Source organism: Cricetulus griseus, chromosome 2, assembly GCF_003668045.3.
Source record: "Cricetulus griseus strain 17A/GY chromosome 2, alternate assembly CriGri-PICRH-1.0, whole genome shotgun sequence".
NCBI lineage: Eukaryota > Metazoa > Chordata > Mammalia > Rodentia > Cricetidae > Cricetulus > Cricetulus griseus.
Genome location: NC_048595.1, coordinates 303,659,916 through 303,687,865, shown reverse-complemented (window position 1 = coordinate 303,687,865; position 27,950 = coordinate 303,659,916).

Genomic DNA, 27,950 nt, shown 5'->3' with positions numbered 1-27,950 from the left:
AAAATTCAATCCAATCCAGTAATTACAACCATCCTTTTAGGTAATGTTGTCTGTTTAGGAAAACATGCTTAGTCTCCCAGATTTTTCAGCCTTCTGTCCACTTCTGGGCTCTCCTTCAAGTTAGTGGCTGGTAATTTTACAGTCGTAAGAGTGGTAGGGAAGAGTTGGCATTACTGGGTGATGAGTTCTACTGATCTCTGGGTTTTGTGATGCTGTCCATTGTCTATTGGGTTGGTAGGTACTGCAGATGATATGGACACCTGTTATCATGGCTTGGTCTGCTTGCCAACAAACTAGTTTGGCTTGGGGTTACAAGAATTCAGTCTCTGCTTTATTTCACTGTAGCTCCCTGGTGGAAATCCAAATTGGGTCTCTGCTTTGGAGGTCCTTTGTTTGCCAAGTCTCAACATAGCTGCCTCCTCAGTTCTCTTTGGATTTGAGAGTGCGGTGTTATGGGAACTCCTTGTTTATATCTATGCCTCACTGAAACCAAGAGGAATCTAGGAAACCCATTGCTAATAGATGAGCACTCTTAAGCTTGTTGTATAGACAGGTCTAGCTGATTTCCTTCTGGACTCAGATGTAGAAGTTGAGTTTTCAATTCTTTTGAGACTTTCTGCACTCAACCACCAAGAAAAGGGAAAATACAATGGGAATCTAAGATGCAGTCCCATAGTGCCCAACAGACATGCTTCTCTTTCTCTGTATGGAGCCTTCCCACCAAGTTAGAACAATCACACAGCCTGGAGAGCTCATAGGCAGAAGAAACTCTACTTTCATAATGAGAGATGTATAGTTGAGTTTTCTGGGGTTAATTCCTAAAATATTAAGTAGGTTCTAAAAGCATTTAACAGATCTGTTTATTATCCCTAATGCCTTGTGTTTGAGCCAAGTGCTTATCTTTTCCTCATCTAGGGCAGTAAGATTTCTGGATTGTCCTTAAAAGAAATGTGATTTTAGGGAATGTTTTGAGATTCATTGGCTTAGTATTCACAAAATACACTTCCTGTGTAGTCCAAAGCCTGGAAATGTGCGGCTGAATGAGCAGTTTGTTCTCTATCTCCTGGTGAACTTAATATGAGAATCACTTCTTTATTTTTTGCAATACTTATTGACAATTTTGTGTCTATTTTTCATCTTTTTTATTTTAAAACAATTTCTCATTTTACATACCAATCCTAGTTTCCATTCCTTTCTCTCCTCTTCCTCTCCCCAACTCCCCTCCCCCATCCAATCCTCAGAGGGGCTAAGTGGGACCAGGATTTATCCCTAGTGTTTAAAATGGCTTTATGGGGCCCATTCTCTTTGGAGGGACACCTTGTTCAGCTTAGCTAGGATGGGTGGAGCTTGGTCCTGCCTCAAAGTGATGTGCCAGACTTTGTTGACTCCTCATGGGAATCACTTCTAATACACTTTGTCCAGCAAATAGCAAGGGTGGGAAGTGGGGTTTGCTGTGGACTAAAAGTGGATAAAAACTAGTAGAGTATCTCCGTTATTGCTTTGATTCTTAGCTGGGTTCATTCTTGTGGATCTCTGATGTGACAGAGATGATCCCCCACATAAGGCCTCACTCAGAGGGGGGGAATGGATGAGGGTGGGACAGAGGAGGAGTGGGGAGGGAGAGGAACCTGGGGTTGATATGTAAAATAAGATTGTTTCTAATTTAAATACAATACAATATAAATAGTAGAATATGTTTAATATACAGCCTGTAAAAGAGGAGAAATAATTACAGGCAAAAATCAGGCAAATACTTCCTTTTTCAATAAATAATGAATTAAGGTGATTTTTACAGTGCAGTGTTCCTCCATAGTTTAAACTGGTATTTTTCTTTGAAATTGTTTCCTAAGTGCTTTGTCAGAAAAAAAAGGATTATCAAATTTTATTTTATGAACACTATGGTGTTTCTGTTTTACATGTTAGCAAAATGAAATTGCCTCCTTTATATTTGTTTTCCAAATAGATTTCACAATTTGTAACAGGTCTTTTCAAATAGAAATAAAAATTAAACTATTATACAATGGAAAACATGTGTAGAAAATGATGCAAATTTTTAACAAAGCTTCGTATTTTCACCATGTGAGAGAATATTGCATTTATGGTATGAATGGATAATTAAAAGTACTGGGTTAGACCTTGCTTTAAAGAAAGATTTCTTATTCTAACATCGTAGTAGTATCACAAAGTCTCACGAAGTCTTGGTGTTCTTTCTCAATTCTGAGCCGAAATTTCTCCCAATTCCACAATTCATGATAAGAAGAAGTGCATATATATATATATATATATATATATATATATATCACATTCCCTAAAATAGTCTCTGAAATCATGGGCACATGTTGTCATGTTAGTGCAAAGTGTACATTTGGACTTGGAGGCTGAAGCTATGGGTTGCTTTCCGAATTGCTCCTCCTAAGGACAGTTTATAGGACACATAAAACAACCACCCCTTGCTCTCCTGTATGCACAAGACACAGTAAGTCACAAGCCTTTCTCTTTATTGTACTCTTGATTTTAACATATAGAGGAATGGATTATAAATGTGAAGGTAATGCATAGAAAACTAGAAACCCTTCTTAGTTCCGCATTCAGTGTTTACATTACATCACTCATTCATAGAAAATTTTGAGGTTGCTAACTGTTTTGAGTCATGTTTTGTGAAAGTTACAAATTCCTTTTTGTTTAGAAACCTAGAAATTCAGATGTGATGAAATATGAAATATGAAAGAGCTATTGTAGACTTTTTCTGTTTCTTTGGTGGCTTAATCACAGAAAACATTAAATGAAGTAAAACTTGAAACATAATTTTGAAACTTTCTTCATCCTGCAGACTCCTAGATGATGCTTCTCGAAGAAAGTCTGACCTGAGGAATTGGACATCATTTTGAACAGTGGGTGGAGGTGTATTTACATTATATTAAATGTGAAGGAGCAAATTTAATTTCAAAAATATACTTTGTCATAATTTCTGGACCTTTTTACTATTCTTACTTTTGGAAAACAGAATGTTATTGCTTTGTGCACACCAAAATAATGTTTTTAATGGAACATTTCTAGTAATTATCAATATAAATGATGTCCCCTATCTCTCCCTGTCTCTGAGATAGAATAAACAACTTAGTGTGTAATCACAAATGCATATCACTGCTACTTTTTTTCTAAGCACATAAAAGTATAGCCCCAAATAGCCCTGCTTTCATTGTTAATATTCCTGTGTAAAAACATTACCAACATGAAAATGAAGGTCTCCATCCTTAGGCATTGTCCTTCAAAGGCTATACTGAAACTTAGGTAACATGATTTTTAATTTGTCTCTAGAACTATGGAAAGAATCTGGCTTTGTAAAATGTACACATTAGAACATCATGTAGGAATAAATATCTCCCTCTTGGAATTCAAATTGTATCTAGTAATGCTATTTTTATGCCTCTTACTAGAAAATGAAATACCTCTAAATTTAGTGCTTTGGAATTTTATTTCCACTAAAATTTTCTTCAGATATGTGAGTACCATAGTAACAGCTCTGTGAGCTGATTCTTCATTACAATTTCCCGATAAGAGCGCCACTCAAGACAGCTCCTTTGGGATGACTGAAACTAAAAATTGATTCTGATAACATTAGAACAAATTTAATGACAAAAAAGAAAGAAAATATTAGGGAAAGCATGTATGCTACTATGAGTGCTATGGACAAATATGACTTGCTTTAAGCAAGTTTTTGTTTTATTGTTTTGTTTTAGATAAAAGCTAGAATATATTTCTCAGGTTTTCAATTTCTTGTGTTATTTCACAGACTTATAGGATTTCCCCATTCTAAAACTTAATCTTTTTAATAAGAAATGTGAATTTACTTATGGCATATATAAAGATGTTAGCATCTTTTATAATGACAATATTAAGACACTCTCATGCTAAGTAATAGGGGTGTGAAAAATAAGTTCAGGGAATCTATTTTAATGAAAAGATAATAATAAATTATTCCCAAGGAAATAATTGCATTAAAAATAAAACAAAACCATGTAATCCACAGACTGAGCTCTAGCCATCTGAGAAAGAAGCTGTCGGAATAAATCAGGTTGATAACTGATTAGCAGAGCATGTAGTCTGTCATTTTTAAATATGTGTCCAATTTCTTCACATAAATCTTACCTTTAAAATCTTCAAAGGGAAAATTTATTTTGGGCACATTGGCCACGAGTATCAGTTGACATTTATACAGTGCACAGAATTTATACTGTGGGTTAGGATGTTGGCCATAATTCCAGGCTGATAGTTTGTAAAGGGAAGATTCCATTTTGTACTGTTTATAAAATGTTACTCTGCAGTTCCATGCTCCAAGACTAACAAAGTCTATCCAAGTATACTCAAGCACTGCAGTTTAACTTACTGCATTCATTAAACTCGGCTAAGATTGTCCTAATTATATGTTATCAACAATTAAGAAATGGATCACATGCCACAGACTGGCTAAAACATTCTGTATTCTTGGCTGGTTGCCAATGGAGGTGTCACGTTCCATTCTACCTTGTCATCAGCCGCATTCCTGCTTCTGCAGAACAAGTAGCAGCTGTGCTAGACAAAATAACCTGAATTCTCACATGTACTTTCCCGGTTAGGAAAGAGCTCCCACTGAAATTCATTTCTGCTGTGAATAGTACTACACCTGAGTAAGTTTGTGCTGAAAATATATTTTATTCAAATAGATTTTTTCACTGATAGAATCTTTCATAGCTTTCAAATGCATTTGTCCCATCAAAATAATGGTCTTACTTTTCATGCTGAAATTATTACCAAATGGATTCTGTGGGTAGCTAAGCACTCTTTGCTTGTTCAGCAATGATTTTCCTATACCTCAAATTACATAACTTTATAGGTGCTCTGTTTCAAAGGAAAACAATCTTTATTGATCCAAGCAGTCAGAATTAATTGTGGATCTCTGATCTCAAAACTCCTGGCAAAATCCTTTTATTCAGAACACCCATATGCCAGACGTTCAACACTTCACAAATCCTTGTGGGAATGATGGGTTTTTCAAACACTCTGATTGTTCAATCCATTGTGGCTTCTGAAAGCAGAGGTTCAGCAAGGAGTTTGTCTGAACTGAAACAGGCTCAACTAACTTTATGAAAAGCTAGATTTGACCTGGCTTTTGCTTCAGTTGTCATCTTTGTCCATGATAAAATAAAAATGTATTTTACAAGTTGCTCTCCTTTCCCTGTGTTTGACTAAGAGACCCCGGAGCAGCAGGTGTGTGTTGCAGTGGGATCAGAGAGAGATGCTGCCGGGTGACAATGCTGAGTCAATAAACCCCAACATCCAAAGGCTATTTGTTCTTCAAATAGTTACTGTAGTAGACAATCATGGAAAGCTCGTTCTCATAGGAAGAAATGACTTTCAACTTCTCCACAGAGTTTGAATACATGAGAACATGTGTTTTTAGTTATCAACTGACTTGGATCTTGAAAGTTTTACTGTCTCATGTACACATCAAGATGGAGGTTGCATGGGCTCTTTCATTAGGGGCTATCAAAGAGACTTGAGAGACTCACACAAAGTCTCTAGTATGCATGTAACCTATTCTAGGTCACTGTGTACTGAGACTATTTCTTTCAACTCTTGCTTCATAGGAGGATACACTTGCTGCTGTTGTAACCTACAAAAATATGCCAAGATATTACTTTTCTAAAACAAATATTTTGTAATGACAATGACCTTTGATTTCATGAGGGAATCTTGTGGATTTCTTTTCTTAATAAATATCTTTAGAAATCCTGGAAAATACTATCTAGGGAGTGTCTATTCTGTAGTAGGCAACCATATCAACACCCACTGCTGAGGAAGCAGTCACAGGGTGCATTGTCTCTCACATATTTCCGCTTCTCCTGCTGTTCCTCCTCCTTTTGCCCTGTCTTCTTCCACCTTTTTTTCCCCCTTTTGGTCTTACACGCTATGTCTTCCTCTTTGCTTTTGATTTAATATGGCACACTGGACTGCTGTAAAATTCTCAATTCTGAATTATCAGTTTCTCCGGTCATTATTTAACCTAGTTATGGTATAGCAATGCATTGGTAATGGGTTTGCCAGTGTGAGTCATTACTTTTCCTGACACTTGGATCACTGTCTGTTTCCAATAGATTCTTAATGATGAAGGACACTTACTTGGCTTTCTTTTCACATAACCGGATTACTAAAGAGTGAAAGGTGTATCATTCACTCTTTTTAACATCCAGAACATTTTTCAAAAAGATATTCAACAGATTTTGGTTTTTTACAATTTTTTCTTTATTGATTGTGTCTAATCTTTTTCTTATTAAAAACAACTCCTCACCATATCTCTTTTGACCTGCAGTTGATTTTCGTATGTCTTTTCTCTCTTGAGAATAGGTTTTGCTTTTCCTTGCCAGCTTTCTTCTTTCCTTTTGTACTACTTCATATTATAACTTAAGTTCTTCTAAATTGCTGGGACATCTGCTTTCTTTGACCTCCTCTCCATTTGCTGACCACATCTCTGACTGCCCGGGATGTGGTGCCTGAAGGGCTTCAAGAGACTTGCTTCCAATGGAAACACTGGAATAACATTGTTGAGCTGTAATTTGTGATCAGAAATAAGAGAATTCTAGTAATTTCAAACAGTTGGAGACACTTTTACCATATCACTCTAAGTTCTTAAAATTCTCAATCTCAAAATCAATATCTCTCATATAAAGACTAACTGTAAATACTTGATTCTAACAATATCAGAAAGAAGCTTGTATAGACATCTGGTATACCCCTCTTTTCAAAAAGTAGTAGACTTGATCTTCCATTTTCTTAAATACTCAAAGGAAAAGATTTTTTGATACATTCCTGTTTATGGTTACATAATTTTGTTACAGCTACTGAATTATTTGAGCTAAATCCCATTTTTCCTTTACCACAACCCTTCCCAAGTACAAATACACACAAGATGAAATGTTAATAGCATATTGGGAATAGATTTTAGTATTTGTACCATTGGAAGAATATTAATTTAAATCATAAGAGTGGTTATTTTCCATTTGTTTCAAAATACAGAGGACCAGAATTAAAGTAGCCTGTTAGTGCTGAAAACACTTCTTTACCTGACTCAAGAGTCCAGTAAGTCCATTTTGTCATTTGTATTAATTTCCGTTTCATTAGCAACCTTCTCCTGCTACTACACAGTAAAAATGTTTGCAGGTAGTGAGTGTTTACTGCTTCATGGGACATGCCTGACAGCTTAGAGTAAGTGCATGGGAAATAGGGAGGCCCCTTTACACTCCGAAGCCGGTAGGACAAATCACTGAAATCCTCTTAGATAGTAAAAGGGAATGTCCTGAGCTATTCTGAAATCTCAGAAGGACTAACAAAGTTCATTCCATTTGTCATTGAAATTTGACAGTGATGTAGAACAAAACCTTTCCGCAGTGGGGACTGGCTGCACCGAAATCCGTTTGCAACAAGGAAATTAGGTCAGCAGAAATTTAGGTCAACACCTTACAGAGATGTCCGCATGCCTGAAAGAAGCCAAGAGATTGTAAACTGTTACATATAAAAGATTATTGTTTTTTATTTAATTCAAAAAGTGGTACCTTCCAAAGGTTAGTGTGATAGAAATTCAGTTATGATTCAGCAAAGACAATTGCCTTTTGCATCACTAGCATTGCTCCTGATAAATCTAAAAGCAATACTGAGGTGCTTCTAGCTGAGACTGACTGACCCAGTTTAGTGATGCAATTCAAGAAATATTTACCAAGCCTACATTTTTACAATGAGCCTATTAGATAATGAAATGTTATAAAGATTAATAAGCATTCACCTTCCACCCCCTTCCTTTGATGACTAAGAAGCTTATAAACACAGGAATAGGAGAAGACTGGGGGTAAATAAAAGTGCAAAGTCACCCACAGTCACTAATCACATAGTGAATGAACTCTTACTATGTGCCACAGGATAAGAAAACTGAGATAGAACATGTAAATCAATGTAACTGATGAATGGAGAGGAGAAAGAGATCAGGCCAGTTTGGGGTGGGCAAGAAGGAAACTTTGCTTGAAAGGGGTAGGTTAACTGAATTTAAAATGAATATAATTTCAACAGATGGTGATCTATAACAGGTCCCTGAGTGGAAGTAGTGGGAAAAAAGACACAGTTGGTACCTAGAGGCAGGAAGCAAGTAGAAACAGTTCTGCTCCAGAACTTCAGGGTGAGAAAGTGGCATATGCAAAGACAAAAAAGGCAGGCAAGACTGTATTGTATTTGGAGAATAGTACATGATCCATCTGACCATAAATATTAAGCATAGAGACAGAAGCTGAAGTATTGATATTCTTTCATTTAAAGTGTGATTATGTCCCAATATAGCTGTTGGTATGTACTGTAAGTTGACAATAAATTGAAAGTGTATTTAAGATATTAACCCACTGAGCATCCTACCTTGCTTAGCAACAGTGCCTTGTAGAGAAGAAGCTATTTTACCCCAACTGGATGAACGTTTTGCTGTTGCTGTCCAAATTCTTTAAGGAGTATCATACTGCATAAGGCTAGTCTGAAGGGGAAGTTAAAGTTCAAAGGAAACTTTCATGGTAAAACTGGAAAATTATAAATTGAATCATCAAAATTTGGGACCATCTGTAGTTAGAAAGTTTGGAATTTTATTTAGATATACCATGAATGCTGGATTTAGGGCTGTGCTAGGACTCGTGGAAGGAGCACTGGTGATTTGGAATGCTCCCTCGGTATAAATGAATAAAGCATAGAAATGTAAAGTGTTAAACCATATCTGCTGCTCCAGAATGTCTCTAGATGGAAAGGGATTTGATTGACATCTATATATTTACAATGTATTTTCTAAAAGGAACAAGGGATTTTTACTACATATTCTTTTTAAAGTAGTCTTACTGAAGTTTAATTTGATGTTTGGCCTTTATCGACAAAAACTTGAATGAGAAAGAGAAAAATTAGGTATTTTTTTATTTTCATTGGTTATGAGACCACCTTCTCACTACATACATCAGCCAGCAAAGACTGCTTTCAGCAGTGGAAATTTCATTATCACATCTAATTCTGGTTTTGGTAGCACATTAAACTTTCAAGCAGTTAATGACTCTGGTTTTCTTTCTGTTCAGCTTTACCCTTCATAAAAGCACCGGCAAGCGGAAAGAAATGACAGTAAGACTGAGTTATGAACTTTAAAAAGTTGAGAACAAGTAACTACTTGTACTGTGAAAGCTGGTCTCTCTGCTCTTGATTGACTGTCTGAAATAGGTCTTTGGTGAGTTCTGTGTACCTTGGTGATGATTATTGTAACAGACAGGCTGAGTAAATCACCAGGGTGGTTGGGGGGGGGGCTCGTAGGGAGAAATTCCTTTTAGGTTTCTATTAAATACATAGATTATCCAAACTGCCTTCATAAAATGACTCAGTTTCTAGATGTATTTCCATTATATTTTGCATATCATGATTTTGACAAAAAATAAAATAGCATTTTCTGTGAAGGACAGGTGAGTTTCCTAACTCTGCTCACATAGAAGTGCTTTGGAAATTTTAATAGAGACTTTCTGAATGAGTTTTTGATATCAAAGTAAAAAAAACAGGGGTGTATGTGTGTGTGTGTTGGAGAAAACTTGTGTACCTGTGTATGGATTACACACACACACACACACACACACACACACACACACACACACACACACGCTTTTATGTTAGTGATAGAACTTAAGCACATAATCCATGCATTGACAGAAATATTAATAAGAAGCTAACATTACTTGATGGACTGTTTCTTCTGCTAGGTATAGCTTATATTCTTCCCCTTTAGATGAAACTGAGGCTCAGAGAAGTTAAGTAATTCACAGGACAGACTTATCAAAATGAATTTTTAAAAAGCTAGGAACTAATACAATTTAGGATAGATCTCAATGTGCCCTGTTCAAGGCTGCTTTTTGGCTCTGTGATAAGAACAGCAACCCAAACAACTTGGGAAGGAAAGTTTGTTTCATCTTTGATCTTCCAGGCCCATTCATTATTGCGGGAATTCAGAGTAAGAACTTTAGGCAAAGTCTTGGGAAGGAACTGTGGAGGAATGATGCTAACTCACTTGCTCCTTCTGCCTTGTGCTCAGCCATCCTTCTTATACAATCCAGGCTCAGCTGCCCACAAGTGACACTACCCATATTGGGAAGGGTCCTCTCATGTCAATTTCCAATCAAGGCAATTCCCCACAGACATGGCCCCAGGCTATTCTGAACTAAATAAATGCTCAATACTACCCCTTCTCAGTTATTCCTGATTATATCAAATTGACAGTAAAAACTATTGAGTATATCTTGCGAAGCCCAGAACCCAAGGTTCACCTGCTCTTTTACCTTCTGCCTTCTTCGCTTCCTACAACCTGCCTATCACAGTCAAATGTTTCACAAAAGAAATACAACAAAATGAGCAAAAATTTTTTTGGCATATTTATAATGATACCACATAGCTAAAACGAAGACCAAGATAAGAAGAAATATAAGGCTAGATATCAATTTAGTAACAATGATGAATTTTTTAGCAGCAATACTCAAAAAAGATAAAGGTAACCAATTTAGTAATCTAACAACTACCCCCAAAGAATAGTATTTGAGTTTCACACAGAGTGTTTCATATGATGGCCATTGTAAGCATATGTGGTGCAGGTTTCTGATGGTCTGGTTTAATTTCTAAATAATTTTTCTAAATATTTAATTTCTAAAATAGATTTGCTATTATAATTTTATGAGTAAGTTCCTGGGGTGTGTATCCACAAACCCCAGAATGAACAAATCATTGAAAATCAGAATATGTACTCTCTCTGGAGAGCTGGTCTTCCATCTCTAATTCATTACTGTCATCTGAGGGATCTGATCTAAATACTCTGCTGAGAGAGTTTATGCTGCAGTTATGTCATGGGCACATATGCTTGGTGCCAGGATGTGTCAGCATGAGAGTGTTTTACAGAAACCTGTTTTGGGTCTTTAGCTTTGGCTGTCATCATTTGTTTATTATTCTCATTATTGTCCATGAAAAAAACTCTTGAGTACCTGCAACTGGCAACCACTTCACAGTTCTAAATTGCTTTAATTTAGACCTTTATATGTTCCAGAAATGGGATCTGTGTAATCGGGACACTTTTCATCACAGATGAATGTTTTGTTATGTTAGTTGGGGTGACTCATGGTGACCAGTCTTTAGGGAAGAGTTTGCAGGCAAAGTCTGCTATAGGAAATAGAAAATCGGGGTGCAAATCCCCTCCTATACTAGTCTGTAACTTCTGCTTCATTTGCTTGAATTGGGTGTAGTGACAGCATAGCAGAACTTAAGATAGCCTTCTTTCCTGTCTTCCTTGATGCAGATACTCTATAGGGAATCATAATTATAGAAAAATTGCTTTTCTTCTTTATTAAAGCTAATTAAATATAAAATTGCTGTTAGGAAAACCATATCCACAACGAGTTTGGCTAGCTTTGATTTTCTGTGAAAGAAATATAGTCAATTTAGCAAAATAGAAGAGGTATCAGCATAGTCTTGCATCCATTCTAAATCTAACATTCTCCTGTAAATTAGAGAGTCAGGCTCCATAAAAAACTCCAAAAAAAAAAAAAAAAAACTAGGTCAGAAATAACAAGGTGGAAATTAAAATGACTATATCAATTATTTGCTTAAGTTATTTTCTAATATTTCACACTGTAGGATCTTTTATATAAGACCCCCATTTATTCTATTCTATAAAGAAAACTATGTTTTAATATAAAAAACTATTTATAGAATCCTTTAAAAGATGATGAGTGGGAAAAATCATCTAGAAAAACAAGTAGGGGAAAATACCAGAAAACTCTCATTTAGAATGATCTCAAACTAAAATTGCCACATTGTAGATGGTCTGGTAAACAGCATCAGTATGGTAAAGAATATCATTGGGGCATTAGAATTTCTCTTCTCTCTGCCTTGGGCAATGTGCTTCTTTCAATGGTTGGTTTCCTGATGTACTTTGTATCACTGTTGTTTCCATTCTTATATCTTCTTTTCTTAAGCTTAGATTAACCTATTAATTTCAAAATCCATATCTATCACAAAGTGCTAGGAAACCAAGCCTAAGCAACCAGAGATTTGTATAAATGATATGGCCCAGGGCCCTCTGTGTGCTTAGCTGCCTTTATCTGCTCCTTAGACCTGAAACTTTCTGCCTTCCTAAATGACAAAATTGTGTTCTTTGAATGTTCTATGGCACCTTAAAATTGTTATTTACTGCTTTCTAGTGCTCACAACTCTCTTCAAGGCTTTTTAAATTTAGTTGTTCTGAGATTATGAAAATCTGTTTGGCAATGAAAATCAGGAGACAGGTTCAAAATACAGTAGAGAACTGACTAAAATCCCAGAGTCAAGTTTTGTCCCTGGTACACTAAGGTTCGTTGGTTTACAGCATCTAAAAAGTAAGTGTTAAGGCAAGTATATTTGACCAGATCTCACATTGCACAGTGGTCCTTGACCTTGTCAGTGTATTAGAGTTCTCTAGAGTCACAGAACTTATGGAATATATACATATATATATATATATATATATATATATATATATATATATATATTATTGGAATGACAGAAAGTCCAAGAATTTAGTAACTGTTCAGTCTTACAAGACTGGGTGTATTAGCTGGGTTTCAGTATATGTTGGAATCCAAAAGAAATAGGTTCCAGTACCCATAAAGGAATGGATGTATTAGCAAGGTGAGGGCAAGCAGGCAAAAAGCAAAACCTTCCATCTTCCATGTCCTTATATAGGCTTCAAGCAGAAGGTGTAGCTCAAATTAAAGGTGTGTTTTCTCACCTCAAGATTTGGACAAACGGCATGTGTCTTCTTATCCAAAAGTCCAGACTAGAAGTGGATTTGCCCACTTCCAACCAAGCAGATAACCATTCACAAGTAAGTGTGCCCTCCATTTCTGGACTGTAGTTCATTCCAGATCTAGTCAGTTTGGCAATCAAGAACAGCCACCACATCTAGTTTAAGAATGAAGTCATTTTCAGGGCATCAGGATAGGACATGATGTGCTGGTTCTTATGGTGTGGATCCAGGGAAGGAGAACAGATCCTCACTGTGCCAAGAATGAACATGTTGAGGGCAAGGGCAGGCAGGGGTTAGCATGCTGAGGGCAAGACCAGATAGAGGCAGCTTTCTGGATGAGGCAGCAACTGAGCCTTGGATCGTACATTTCAGAGGCTCCCTGGAGTGCAGAGGCCTCCTTAATGACATCCATGTTCAGGGGTCTGGATCAGTCTTGTACTGGCCTCCCTGACAGCATCTGGGGTCGATGTGCTCTCCCTTGTTCAGGCCAATTGTTCCTGTGTGTTTCTCCAACCTGGTACAGACCCCTTCGTTCTTCATTCCTCCCTCTCTTCAACTAAATTCCCGATTTCAGCTCAGTGTATATCTGTGGATGTCTGTCTCTGCTTCCATCAGCCACTGGATGAGGGCTCTAGGATGGCATAAAGAGAAGTCATCAATCTCATTTTAGGGGAAGGACTTTTAGGTTATCCTCTCCACCATTGCCTGGATTATCAGATCGTGTCATCCTTGTCGGTCTCTGGAGATCTCCCTGGTTCCAGATCTCTTCTCGGACCTATAGTGGCTCCCTCTGATATGGTATCTCTCATCCTGCTCTCTCTCCTCTATTCTTCCTCCAACTCAATATTTCTGCCCCTCCATTTCCTTTTCCTCTACTCCTCTTTTCTTGCTCTTATTGTAGCAGCTCCCTCCCCCCTACCCTCATGCTCCCAATTAGTTCAGGAGTTCATGCCACTTCCAATCCTGGGGATCATTTATCCCTTAGAGTCCATCGTGTTTCCTAGTTTCTTTGGTGAAGAGGATTATAGGCTGGTAATCCTTTGCTCTATGTCTAAAATTCATATATGAGTGAGTACATACCATGTTTGTCTTTTTGTGACTGGGTTACCTCACTCAGGATGGTTTCCTCTAGTTCCATCCATTTGCCTGTGAATTTCAAGATTCCATTGCTTTTTTCTGCTGAGTAGTACTCCATTGTATAAATGGACCACATTTTTCAATCCATTCGTCAGTTGAGGGGCATCTAGGTTGCTTCCAGGTTCTGACTATTACAAACAATGCTGCTATGAACATGGTTGAACATATGTCCTTGTTGTATGAACATGCACTATTTGGGTATATACCCAAGAGAAGAATGGCTGGATCTTGAGGTAGACTGATTCCCATTTTTCTGAGCATCCTCCATACTGATTTCCAGAGAGGTCTTACAAGTTCGCACTCCCACCAGCAACGGAGGAGTGTTCCTTTTTCTCCACTTCCTCTCCAGCATAGATTGTCATTGCTATTTTTGATTTTAGCCATTCTGACAGGTGTGAGGTGGTATCTCAGGGTTGTTTTGAGTTGCATTTCTCTGATGGCCAATGATTTTGCCCACTTTCTTAAGTGTCTTTCAGCCATTGCAGATTCCTCTATTGAGAATTCTCTATTTAGTTCTGCACCCCACTTTTTAATTTCATTGTTTGGTGTTTTGGTGGCTAGTTTCTTCAGCTCCTTATATATTTTGGAAGTCAGTCCTCTGTCAGATGTGGGATCGGTGAAGACCTTTTCCCATTCTGTGGGTAGTCGTTTTGTCCTACTGACTGTTTCCTTTGCCTTGCAGAAGCTTATCAGTTTCAGGAGGTCCCATTTATTAATTGCAGACTTCAATGTCTGTGCTACTGGCGTAATGTTCAGGAAGCGGTCTCCTGTGCCAATTTGTTTAAGGGTAATTCCCACTTTCTCTTCTAGAAGATTCAGTGTGGCTGGATTTATGGAGAGATCTTTGATCCATTTGCACTTAAGTTTTGTGCATGGTGACAGGTATGGATCTATCTGCAATTTTCTGGCATGTCCGAATCCAATTGTACCAGCACCATTGGTTGAAGATGCTATCTTTTTTCCATTGTATAGATTTAGCACCTTTGTCAAAGATAAGGTATTCGTAGGTATGTGGGTTAATATCAGGGTTTTCAATTCGATTCCATTGGTCTATCTGTCTATTTTTGTGCCAATACCAAGCTGTTTTCAGAACTATGGCTCTATAGTAGAGCTTGAAGTCGGGGATGGTGATGCCTCCAGAAGATCCTTTATTGTAAAGAGTTGTTTTGGCTATCCTGGGTTTTTTATTTTTCCATATAAAGTTGAGTATTGTTCTTTCAATGTCTGTGAAAAACTGTGTTGGGATTTTGATGGGGATTGCATTGAATCTGTAGATTGCTTTTGGTAGGATTGCTATTTTTACTATGTTAATTCTACCTATCCAAGAGCATGGGAGATTTTTCCATTTTCTGGTATCTTCTTTAATTTATTTCTTTAAAGTCTCAAAGTTCTTATTATACAGGTCTTTCACTTTTTTGGTTAGTGTTACCCCAAGATATTTTATGTTTCTTGTGGATATTGTGAAAGGTGATGTTTCCCTGATTTCTTTCTCATTGGATTTATCATCTGTATATAGTAGGGCTACTGATTTTTCTGAGTTAATTTTGTATCCTGCTACCTTGCTGAAGGTGTTTATCAGCCGTAGGAGTTCCCTGGTAGAGTTTTTCAGGTCACTGATATAGACTATCATGTCGTCTGCAAATAGTGAAAGTTTGACTTCATCCTTTCCAATTTGTAACCCTTTGATCCCCTTTTCTTGTCTTATTGCTCTAGCCAGAACTTCAAGTACAATATTGAAGAGATATGGAGAGAGTGGACAGCCTTGTCTTGTTCCTGATTTTAGTGGAAACGCTTTGAGTTTCTCTCCATTTAATTTGATGTTGGCTATTGGTTTGGTGTATATTGCGTTTATCATGTTTAGATATGTTCCTGTTATTCCTGTTCTCTCCAAGATCTTTATCATGAAGGGATGTTGGATTTTGTCAAAGGCTTTTTCAGCGTCTAGTGAGATGATCATGTGGTTTTTCTTTTTCAGTTTGTTTATATGGTGGATTACATTGATGGATTTTCGTATGTTGAACCATCCTTGCATCCCTGGGATGAAGCCTTCTTGATCATGATTTTTCTGATATGTTCTTGGATTCGGTTCACCAATATTTTATTGAGTATTTTAGCATCGATGTTCATGAGGGATATCGGTCTGTAGTTCTCTTTCTTAGTGATATCTTTGTGTGGCTTGGGTATCAAAGTGATTGTAGCCTCGTAGATAGAGTTTGGCAATATCCCATCTGCTTCTATTGTGCGGAACAGTTTGAGGAGTACTGGTATCAGCTCTTGTTTGAATTTCTGGTAGAATTCTGCAGTGAAGCCATCTGTCCTTGGGCTTTTTTTGGTTGGGAGGCTTTTGATGACTGCTTCTATTTCATTAGGGGTTATAGGTCGATTTAAACTGTTTATCTGATCTTGAATTAATTTTGGTAAGTGATATTTATCCAGAAAACTGTCCATTTCCTTTAGATTTTCCAATTTTGTGGAGTACAGGTTTTCAAAGTATGACCTGAAGATTCTCTGGATTTCCTCAGTGTCTGTTGTTATATCCACCTTTTCATTTCTGATTTTGTTAATTAGCATGCTCTCTCTCTGCCTCTTGGTTAGTTTGGCTAGAGGTTTGTCTATCTTATTGATCTTCTCAAAGAACCAACTCTTTGTTCCATTGATTCTTTGTACTGTTTTCCTAGTTTCTACTTTGTTGATTTCGGCTCTCAGGTTGATTATTTCCTGGCGCCTACTCCTCCTTGGTGTGTTTGCTTCTTTTTGCTCTAAAGATTTCAGTTGTTCTTTCAATTCTCTAATGTGATTTTCCTCCAGTTTCTTCATGTGGGCACTTAGTGCTATGAACTTTTCCCTCTTAGCACTGCTTTCAGAGTGTCCCATAAGTTTTGGTATGTTGTGTCGACATTCTCATTAAATTCTACGAAGTCTTTAATTTCTTTTTTTATTTCTTCTTTAACCCAGGAATGGTGCAATTGGGTGTTATTCATTTTCCATGAGAATGTAGGTTTTCTGGAATTTGTATTGCTGTTGAATCCTAACTTTAATGCATGGCGGTCTGATAAGATACAGGGGGTTATTTCAATTCTTTTGTAACTGTGGAGGTTTGCTTTGCTGCCATGTATGTGGTCAATTTTTGAGAAGGTTCCATGTGGTGCTGAGAAGAAGGTATATTCTTTTGTGTTTGGATGGAATGTTCTATAGATATCTGTTAAACCCAGTTGGGTCATAACTTCTGTCAGATCCTTTGTTTCTTTGTTAAGTTTCTGTCTGGTGGTCCTGTCTAGTGGTGTAAGGGGGTGTTGAAGTCTCCTACTATAAGTGTGTGTGGTTTTATGTGTGGTTTGAGCTTTAGTAATGTTTCTTTTACAAATGTGGGTGCTTTCGTATTTGGGGCATAGATGTTCAGCATTGAGACTTCATCTTGATGGACTTTTCCTGTGATGAGCATGAAATGCCCTTCTTCATTTCTTTTGATTGCTTTTAGTTTAAAGTCTAATTTGTTAGATATTAGGATTGCGACACCAGCTTGTTTCTTGAGCCCATTTGATTGGAAATTTTTTTCCTATCCTTTTACTCTGAGGTATCGCCTGTTTTTGAAATTGAGGTGTGTTTTTTGTAAACAGCAGAAGGATGGATTCTGTCTTCGTATCCATTCTGTTTGCCTATATCTTTTTATAGTTAAGTTAAGACCATTGACATTTAGGGATATTAATGTCCACTGTTCATTGGTTCTTCTTTGTTTTGGATGTATTGTTGGTCGTGTCAGTGTGTGTAGATTTCGCCCTCCTGTTTCTTTTTGTGTTTGGTAGAATTAGATTATCTATTACCAGTGTTTTTGTGAGTGTAGTTATGTTCGTTGGGTTGGAGTTTTCCTTCTAGAACCTTCTGTAGTGCTGGATTTGTGGATATGTATTGTTTAAATCTGTTTTTGTCATGGAATATCTTGTTTTCTCCATCTATAGTGATTGAAAATTTTGCTGGGTACAGTAGTCTGGGTTGACATCCATGCTCCTTTAGTGCTTGTAGGGTATCTATCCAAGTCCCTCTGGCTTTCAGAGTTTCCATTGAGAAGTCGGGTGGGTGTCATTCTGATTGGTTTGCCTTTATATGTTACTTGTCTTTTTCCTTTGCTGCTCTTAATATTTTCTCTTTATTCTGTAGATTTGGTGTTTTGATTATTATGTGTCAGGGGGACTTCTTTTTGTGGTCCAGTCTGTTTGGTGTCCTGTAAGCTTCTTGTACTTTCATAGGCATATCCTTCCGTAGGTTGGGGAAGTTTTCTTCTATGATTTTGTTGAATATGTTTTCTGTACCTTTGAGCAGTGTTTCTTCACCTTCTTCTACACCTATTATTCTTAGGTTTGGTCTTTTTACAGTGTCCCATAATTCCTGGATATTTTGTGTTAGGGATTTGTTGGACTTGAGGTTTTCTTTGGTTGATGAATGTATATCCTCTAACAAGTCTTCAAGCTGAGATTCTCTCTTTCATCTCTTGAAGTCTATTGGTTATACTCACATCTTTAGTTCCTGATCGTTTATCCAGCCTTTCCATTTCCAGCATGGCCTCATTCTGTGTTTTCTTTATTGTGTCAATATCAGCTCTCATGCTTTGAACTGTTTCAAGAACTTCTTTCACTTGTTTGGATGTTTTTCCTTGGGTTTCTTTAGATTCTTTAAGAGATTTGTTTATTTCTTGAATTTTTTTGTTTGTCTTTTCTTCCATTTCATGTAATTTTTGTTTGCTTTTTCTTCTATTTCTTTAAGGAATTTTCCTGTTTCCTCTTTAAAGGTCTCTATCATCTTGCTGAAATAATTTTTGAGGTCCATCTCATCTTCATGCTCTGTGTTGGGCTTTTCAGATCTTGCTGGAGTGGAGTCCCTAGATTCTGGTGGTGTCATATTGGTCTTTCTGTTGTTGAGTGAAATCTTATTCTGTCTTCTTCCCGTATCTTCTTTTAGTGGGTGCAGGTGGGGTCTCTCTATCTCCTCTTGTGACCCAGTGGTGTGTGGGGGCCAGGAATTCAATGTCCACACTCTGGATGGTCTTGCCTCTCCTGGTAGTCTCCTCACTCATTGTGGATCGGTTGGCGGAAGGAGATGGAAGAGTGGGGTGTCTCCAGATTCAGGGAGCTCCTCCTTGTCTGTGCGTGTCTACCCCAAGCAGGTGGGCACAGGCCCGGGGTGGTCGAGGTGAGTGATGGTTTGGGTGGGGATTGGATAAGGGCAGAGGCTCACTCATCTCGTTCCTGGGTCGGTCGTCAGAAAGCGCAAATAATTTTTAAAACAGGAATTTCCCGGGGAATGTACTTTTACACACCAAGCCTCAGATTTGGTTCTACCTTCACATCTAGAATTTCGGGTCTTCTTGAAATCATGAGTAGAAGAATCAAATGATGTTACATCTGGTGAATCTCTGCTTTGTACATTTGCTGTTGTGCTACATTTGAACTGTGGGAGACACTAATGAATCATTAGCTATATACTTCTGTATCAAAGTATATCAGGAAGGGTTGCAACTAACATCCGCCAAGCAAGGAAAGCATGCAGTTCTAGACTGGTATGTTATTTACTAAATGTCACGCTGTGCTTCAGGATCCGTCTAGATTTCTTCTCATAGTAATAATTGGTAAAATTCTGAGTAAATTCTGAGAAGGAAAAGTGGCCAATGTGTACACATGCTAGGTGAGATGCCCCTATGGGAACCAGGCTTCCAAGCCCACCACATTCTAACTCGACACTAAATTGGATTCTGCTGTCAAGGCAGAAAGAGTAAATTAAAATCAGGTAGGCAATGGATCATCACTGCTACAAGTCTTACAGCAAAGAAATCCAGCCCAGAACTTCATACAAAACACCCAAAAGCCCATGTCAAAAAGACAATGCATAAAGGAAAGTGAGACTCTTACCTAGCTATAATATGCTGTGACAGTCTCTTACCTATTTATTGTCTGACATCATTTGAACGAGTATGAGATAGCTAAATAAAACCAAGAACAGCCGTTAGGAGGAGGTTCTACTCTCAAACCTGCTGTGTTATGACCTGTAGTAAATTTATCTGCATTTCAGACTGACTATATTAGTAAGTTGTAATCCTCCTCTAAGCTGCAAAGCATTCTGTTCAAAGAGATTGTACTCTATGATATTTAGCACTGATGGACTAAAAGCAGTCACAAGTAAAATGTGGCAATGGTAGTTCTGAGAGTCTTCCTGACTGTGACATTTCATGCATCATCATTACAGAGACAGAACCCTAATTGTTCTAAGAAACCATATGGTTCCACTTAGAATATATCTAGTCACTTCTGTAGCTGTATATGAAGCAGACATTCAAAACATTGTCCTTTTTTGATTCATCGAATGTTATTATTTCCTTATTATTATTTATTTGGGTGAGTGTTTTGTTTCTCACACTCTTTTCAAAATACAGAAATGGTGTGAGACTCCTAGGAAATTCTCTGAAGTTTACAATTTTAAGTTTTACATTTTTCTCCAAATGCCTTTGGCTTACAATGTGGATGTTTTGCTTTTTAAAAACTTACCTAATACTTAAATCACCTCCACCACACCAGTCATAGACCATGGTGGTAGTAATAATGTTTTGCTTCAAAAGTCATAACAGGAAATCAGTGAAACATCAAATACAATTTAAATGACACCAGAGTAGAGAGATGCTCACGACCAGGCAGCTAGATTGGGCACTAGATGGGTGGTTGAACCTGACCAGACTCCCAGCAGTAGGACAACCACATAACAGACAAGGCATATCAAAGTTATTAAGAAACCAGTTTTGTTTTATTTAATTCTAAAGAAATCATTGAATTTCCAGTCAGTTCTATCAAGAGGTAGGAAAGGTGCTGAGGACATAAGAATATGAGGACATAAGTTCCTTGGCGGGGGGGCTTGAACCTAAAGCAGTACTTACAAACTCAGTACTTTTTTTTTTTTTTAGCACACCAGATAAAGTCAATAAACTGATTTTTAATTTTGGTATAATGTACATAAAAATGAAAAAACATTAAAAATAAAAGCTTGGTGCCCTTAGCTAATTCTTAATATTCTGAGAAGTTTAGTCTTATAAAAATTTCTCACTTTAAATTTACTAGTTAAATCAAGACTTAATGAAATATTTCCTTTTTCTGAAATTGCAAGTTTTGGAGTTAATCATATGTTAAACATTTCAAAGTTTTCAAAATTGATTTGGAAACTAAAATCACTGCAATTTTATGGCTATTTACATAAGAAAGCATATTAAAAAAGTTTGGCTTTTCATCATTGAATAAAAGCCCAGTACGCTTGTTTGGTTATTCAGTCTATTATTTGCATTGTCTGGCACTCATATCAATTTATATATTTTAGCTATCCATTTTTGAGATTTTATTTATTATTATTTCATGCATGTGAATGTTTCCCTCAATGTATGTCTGTGTACCATGTGCATGTAGTGTCTGCAGATGCTAGAAGAAGGTATCAAATCCCTGTTACTAGAGTTGTACTCAGTTGTGAGGCACTATGTGGGTGCTAGGAATTGAACCCTGGTCCTCTGGAAGAGCAGTCATTGTCCTTAACCACTGAGATATCTCTGGAGCTTCTAGTCATTCATTTTTGAAATAGAGATAGAAGGATCTGGGAAGATAGCTCAGTAGGTAAAATGCAAACTCAAGGTTATTTGTTATAGATATTCAGCACTCACACACACACACACACACTCACTCTCTCTTTCACACACACACACACACACACACACACACACACACAAGCCATCTATAGTCATAGTGCTGCTGGAAGAGAAAGAGGATCCCAGGGGCTTGTTGCCCATGTAGTCTAACTGAATTAGTGAGCTCTAGGTTCAGTGATAGAACCTGTTTAAAAAAAATGGAGAGGGACGTTGGTGGCGCACGCCTTTAATCCCAGCACTCGGGAGGCAGAGGCAGGCAGATCTCTGTGAGTTAGAGGCCAGCCTGGTCTCCGGAGGGAGTTCCAGGATAGGCTCCAAAGCTACACAGAGAAACCCTGTCTCGGAAAAAAACAAACAAAAAAAAAATGGAGAGAACACTTGACATTGACCTTTGGCCTCCATATGGTTGTATACATATGTTCATACGCATGTGCATACATATACAACATTTAAATGAAATATTTCTTTAACATGTACAAAGAATAAAGATCAAAAGATATTCATTACTTTGTTGTTAGAAACAGTTCTATTAACTAGGTTGGACCTTCCTTTCTATTTGCAGAAACCTGAAGTGTAATGTTGTGACATACTACGAAGAGGTAAGTACTTAAAATATACTTATAAAAGTATTTTTCTCTGTAAGAAAGAATGACAAAGGACTGTATAACATTGTTTCCAAAACTGTGTAGCTACCTGTGAATTTTCTAGAGATTAGCAAACCAGATGAAAACACCATGAAACCACAATTCTGTTCAGCACACTCACCACAGCATAGTCTCTGCTTCTCTTGTCCTACCTTCTTGTGCTCGGAGGGTTGCTTGTCAATGAACACAGCCCCGGGGAAGGATATGAATGGCTTTCTTTGTTTCTTTAGCACCAATTTCCCAGTAAGCAGACAATTGGGTATTTGGACAGCACAGTTTTTTTTCCTCTCATTTCTTTGCTTTCTAAAAAATTACTTTTATTAGTTGTTCGAGAATATTGAATAATACATTTTGAACTGTTTCTCCTGTTCATCCCTTTCCCTACTCACCTAAATCTGTGTCCATGCTTTAAAAAGTTGATCATGTACAGTTCATGTTGCCTATTCTCTGGGATGCATGACCTTTACTGGAGAGTGGTCTACCCACAATGAGCCACAACTTTAAAAACCAGTCTCTCCTCTTCCCAGTAGTTAACCATAGCCAGTTCTCCTTAGCCAAGGGTGGGCTTCATGCCCATTCCCCATCTGGAATTTTGTCTGGCTGTTCTTGTGCATGCTGTCACAACCACAGTGAACTTCACTGTGCAACTGCCCTATTGTGTCCAGAAAACAGCTTTCTTGTAGTCTTCTACCACCTGTGGCTATTACAATCATTATGCCCCTGCTTTTACCATGATCCCTGAGCCATAGGTAGTGAGGTCTGATATAGAAGTCCCATATCGATGAGCATTCTGAAATCTCTTATTTTCCATATCTTGATCATGGGTAATTCGACACCTACAGTAAGAAGAAGCTTTTCCTTACCTTATGAGGGCCGATAGATACATTAACCTACGAATCTAAGGCTAGCTCATTAGGAGCTGACTTAGTGCTATGTCCCTTTGGCAGAATAATAGTAGTGGGCTTTCCTAGGACCTATGATCTGCATAGTCATAAGTTCTTAGCCTTAATAAAAGTGTTAGTTATGGATTGCAACTTGTGGAGTTGGTCTTGAGAAACCAAGGAAAATTATTACTTCCATAATATTTATGCCAATATTGCACCAGTGAGGTTGGAGATTCCTTTTCTTCTCTGGTACTTGTATAATGTCTTCCAGCAACATGCACCATTAAGGATGAAGCTTGCAGGTCAATATCATCTTCATTTCTACATATTCTATGACTCAAGTGTATTTTCAGCAATAGGGGCTTACTATCAAATTTTGATGAGTAATCAGTAGTATTGGTAATAGCTTAAAATGTTTGAGGGACTATGGTACATCACTTGCCAACAACTCTGAAGGAGGTAGTCCATCTCCAGCACTTAGTTTTCTTATTTGATAGTTTGTAGTCTAGTTGGAGTATTGTTGTCCCTTTATATATATATATATTATATATATATATATATATGTATATGTCTGTGTGTATGTACATATATGTGTGTGCATATTTTAGAAAGGTTCTACAGTAGCACATTTTTTTCATTTTTTTGTAACTCCAGACAAAAATCAAAAGTAATAGGATTTTTTTCTCTTTTTTTTTGATTTTTTAAAAAATGAAAAAACTTGTTTTACATGTCAGTCCAGTTCCCTCTCCCCTATTCACCTGCCCTCCACTAACCCCCTATCCCATTCCTTTCTGCTCCCCAGGGAGGGTGAGGCCTTCCATGGGGGATCTTCAAAGTCTATCATATAATTTGGAGCAGGGCATAGACCTTCCCCCAAGTGTCTAGGCTGAGAGAGTATCCCTCTATGTGGAATGGGCTCCCAAAGTACATTTGTATACTAGGGATAAATACTGATCTACAGAGGCCCCATAGATTGCCCAGGCCTCCTCACTGATACCAACATTCATGGGGTCTGAATCAGTTCTATGATAGTTTTTCAGCTATTAGTCTGGGGTCCATGAGCTCCCCCTTGTTCAGATCAGCTATTTCTGTGGGTTTCTCCAGTCTGGTCTTGACCCCTTTGCTCATCACTCCTCCCTCTCTGCAACTGGATTCCAGGAGTTCAGATCAGTGTTTAGCTGTGGGTGTCTGCTTCTGCTTCCATCTGCTACTGGATGAAGGCTCTAGGATGGCATATAAGTTAGCCATCAATCTCATTATCAGAGAAGGGCATTTAAGGTGGCCTCTCCACTATTGCTTAGATTATTAGTTGGTGTCATCCTTGTAGATATCTGGACATTTCCCTAGTGCAAGATTTCTCTTTAAACCTATAATGGCTCCCTCTATTATGGTATGTCTTATCTTGTTCTCTCCTATTTTTCCCCCGACTCAATCTTCCTGCTCCCTCATGTCCTCCTCTCCCTTCCACTTCTCCCCTTCCCTTTCTCCTAACTCCTCTCCCCTCTCTCCATGCTTACAATTTGCTCATCATATCTTGTCCTTTTCCCCTTCTCCAGGGGACCATGTATATCTCTCTTATGGTCCTCCTTATTTCCTAGCTTCTCTGGTAGTGTGGATTGTAGTCTGGTAATCATTTGCTCTATGTCTAAAATCCATATATGAGTGAGTACGTACCCTATTTGTATTTTTGTGACTGGGTTACCTCAATCAGAATGGTTTCTTCTAGTTCCATCCATTTGCCTGCAAATTTCAAATTTCTATTGTTTTTGTCCACTGAGTAGTACTCCATTGTGTAAATGTATCACATTTTCTCTATCCATTCTTTAGTGGAGGGGCATTTATCTTGCTTCCAGGTTCTGGCTATTATAAAAAATGCTGCTATGAACATAATTTAGCAGATGTCCTTGTTGAATGAATGTGCATCTTTTGGGTATTTGCCTTAGAGTGAAATTGCTGGATCTTGTGGTAGACTGATTCCCATTTTCCTGAGCAATCTCCATTCTGATTCCCAAAGTGGCTGTATGAGTTGGCACTCCCACCAGCAGTAGAGGAGTTTCCCCCTTTATCCACATCCTCTCCAGCGTAAACTGCCATGGTGTTTTTAATTTTAGCTATTCTGACAGGAGTAAGACGGTATCTCAGACTTTTTCCTGATGGATTTTTCCTGTGATGAATATGAAATGATGATCTTCATCTGTTTTGATTGATTTTAATTTGTAGGTCTAATTTGTTAGGTATTAGGATAGCTACACCAACTTGTGTTTTGGGTTCATTTGATTGAAAAAATCTTATCCCAACCCTTTACTCTGAAGTAATGTCTGCCTTTGAAGTTGAGGTGTGTTTCTTGTATGCAACAGAAGGATTCTGTCTTGGTATCCATTCTGTTAGTCTGTGTCTTTTTATAGGCAAGTTAAGACCATTAATTTTGAGGGACATTAAGGATCATTGAGTGTTAATTCTTGTTTGTTTTGGATTTGTTGTTCTTGGTGGTATTGTGTGTGGATGTTCCTCACCTTTTCTTCTGGCTTTTGGTAAAGTGGGATTATGTATTTCCTATGTTTTTGTGAGTGTTGTTAATTTTGTTATGTCGGAGTTTTCCTTCCAGTACTTTCTGTAGTGCTGGATTAGTGGATATGTATTGTTTAAATCTTGTTTTGTCATGGAATATTTTGTTTTCTCCATCTACAGTGATTGAAACCTTTTCTGCCTATAATAGTCTAGGCTGGCATCCATGGTCTCTTAGTTTTTGTAGAATATCTATCCAGACCTTCTTGCTTTCAGAGTTTCTATGGAGAATTCAGGTGTAATTCCGATAGCTTTGCCTTTAGATGTTACTTGGCCTTTTCCTTGTTGCTCTTAATATTCTTCATTCTGTATGTTTGGTTTTTTGACTATTATGTGATTAGGGAACTTTTTGTTGTGGTCATGAGTAGCCCAGGGATATCAGCAGACTAGCGATTGCTTGGTCCGCTGGGGTTGAATCAACCTGCCTGCTGATTCCAGGCCAGGAGATCCCAGAGTGGGTAAATAGAAGTTGGGCCTAAGACAGGGGCCCAAGCTCACCTCTCCCCCTCAATTGAAATTTTAAAAGCAAATTTTGCTATGTGGATAGTCCAACCATAGAACATGCTCTATTAGCTAAGTTTATGACAAAAGCTTCACAGAATCTGGAGTTAGCAATAGCTTAAGTTACTGCTACCATGCAATGCTAACAAATTCATCTTGGTTCAGGTATTTCATTTATGCAGTCTAAAAGGTTTCCACCACAATTCTAGTTGCTAATCACTTAGTGACTAGTGACGATAAGTGTTCAAGAAATACTTTTAGACTAGTGTTGTAAGTGCTCTTGTGTAAGAATGGCTCAAAACAAAGTTACATGAATTAGGACATAGCCAGGGAAAGGGCAAGACAGAGCTTACAGAAGAACTGAGTATCTTAAACAGGTCAGTGTTCAAAGACCAAGTTGGAATCTTGCAAACATATGAGATAAAGGTTGGATTCTAGGAAGAAAAGAAAGTGTGGGTTAGGGTAGGAAGTGGGGCATGATATACTAGAGTTGAAACCCAGGAATATAAGGTTAAAAAGAAGGTGTCACTTTGAAGGGAGACAAGAGAAGAAAGCAGAGGGAAGACCATAATTTGATCTTAGATTAAATCATTCAATTTAGCATTACTAGAATCCAACGGAGCATTCAATATTACAGGTTTTATGGTCAGATTTAGTTTTAGTATTTAGGGTAGATTAAAGGGGTTCAAATCCAGAGGCATCAATACTTTTGGGTAACACCTGCTAATCCCTATATATTCTGACGAGGGCTTTCACTAGTTCAGTGCACAGCTTTATTTTGTTTTGTCTTTCCTCTATGCTTTTAAATAACTTCTTAAAAGCAAAGATGTGACCTTTTAAAATATTTCTTTCCATGGTGCTTAGAATCCCACCACACATATGGTAAATTGATGTAGCCAAAAAATGTTTTCTTAGAGTGTGCTAGTAAGCTTTCCAAACAAGCAGGAGGGCCTGAGTTCATTTCCCCTAATCAACATAAAAAAGCCAGGTGTATTATATATACAAGTAACATTATATGGACTCAAAAAGTTATATTTAGAAATATATACATGTATACAAACACACACACATGCAACAACAATTAAGAGCAAGGAGATAGGTATATGGAAGTGTTTGGAGGGAGAAAAGGGAAGGGGAAAATTCTAATTAAATTACAATCTCAGAAATGAACAACATGATCAGAATGTCAAAGCCAGGTGTAGTGGTGTGTGTCTGTATCCTATAGCTAGGAGGCAAACCTAACAGGTCTTTCAGATTTAGTTACTAGGCTTCCTAGTCTATTGGTACACACTAGACCAATGAGACATTGTGTCACAAAACAATGTTGGTGGCTCCTAAGAACTGTGTGTGTGTGCTCATGCACATGTGACCATACAGGAACATATATCACATGCACATACATTATTTATGAAGATAGTTTTTTTTGTGTGTGTGTGTTTTAATTTTTAAAGTGATTTAACTGTGAGTCTCAATGAAGAAATTCAGAGAATACTTTCGATTTGTAAAAACATTATTGTTCAAGTTGCTTTATGCTATTTGATATGTATATTTATACACATAGTATGTATGTACATGATGAAACAGACAAGTTACTCTAGTGTTTATCTTCAAGATAAAATGACCCAGTATTTCTTTCTGAGTCAAGTATACACTAGTTTTTTTTCTTCACATTAAGAAGAAATTTATAAAAATTA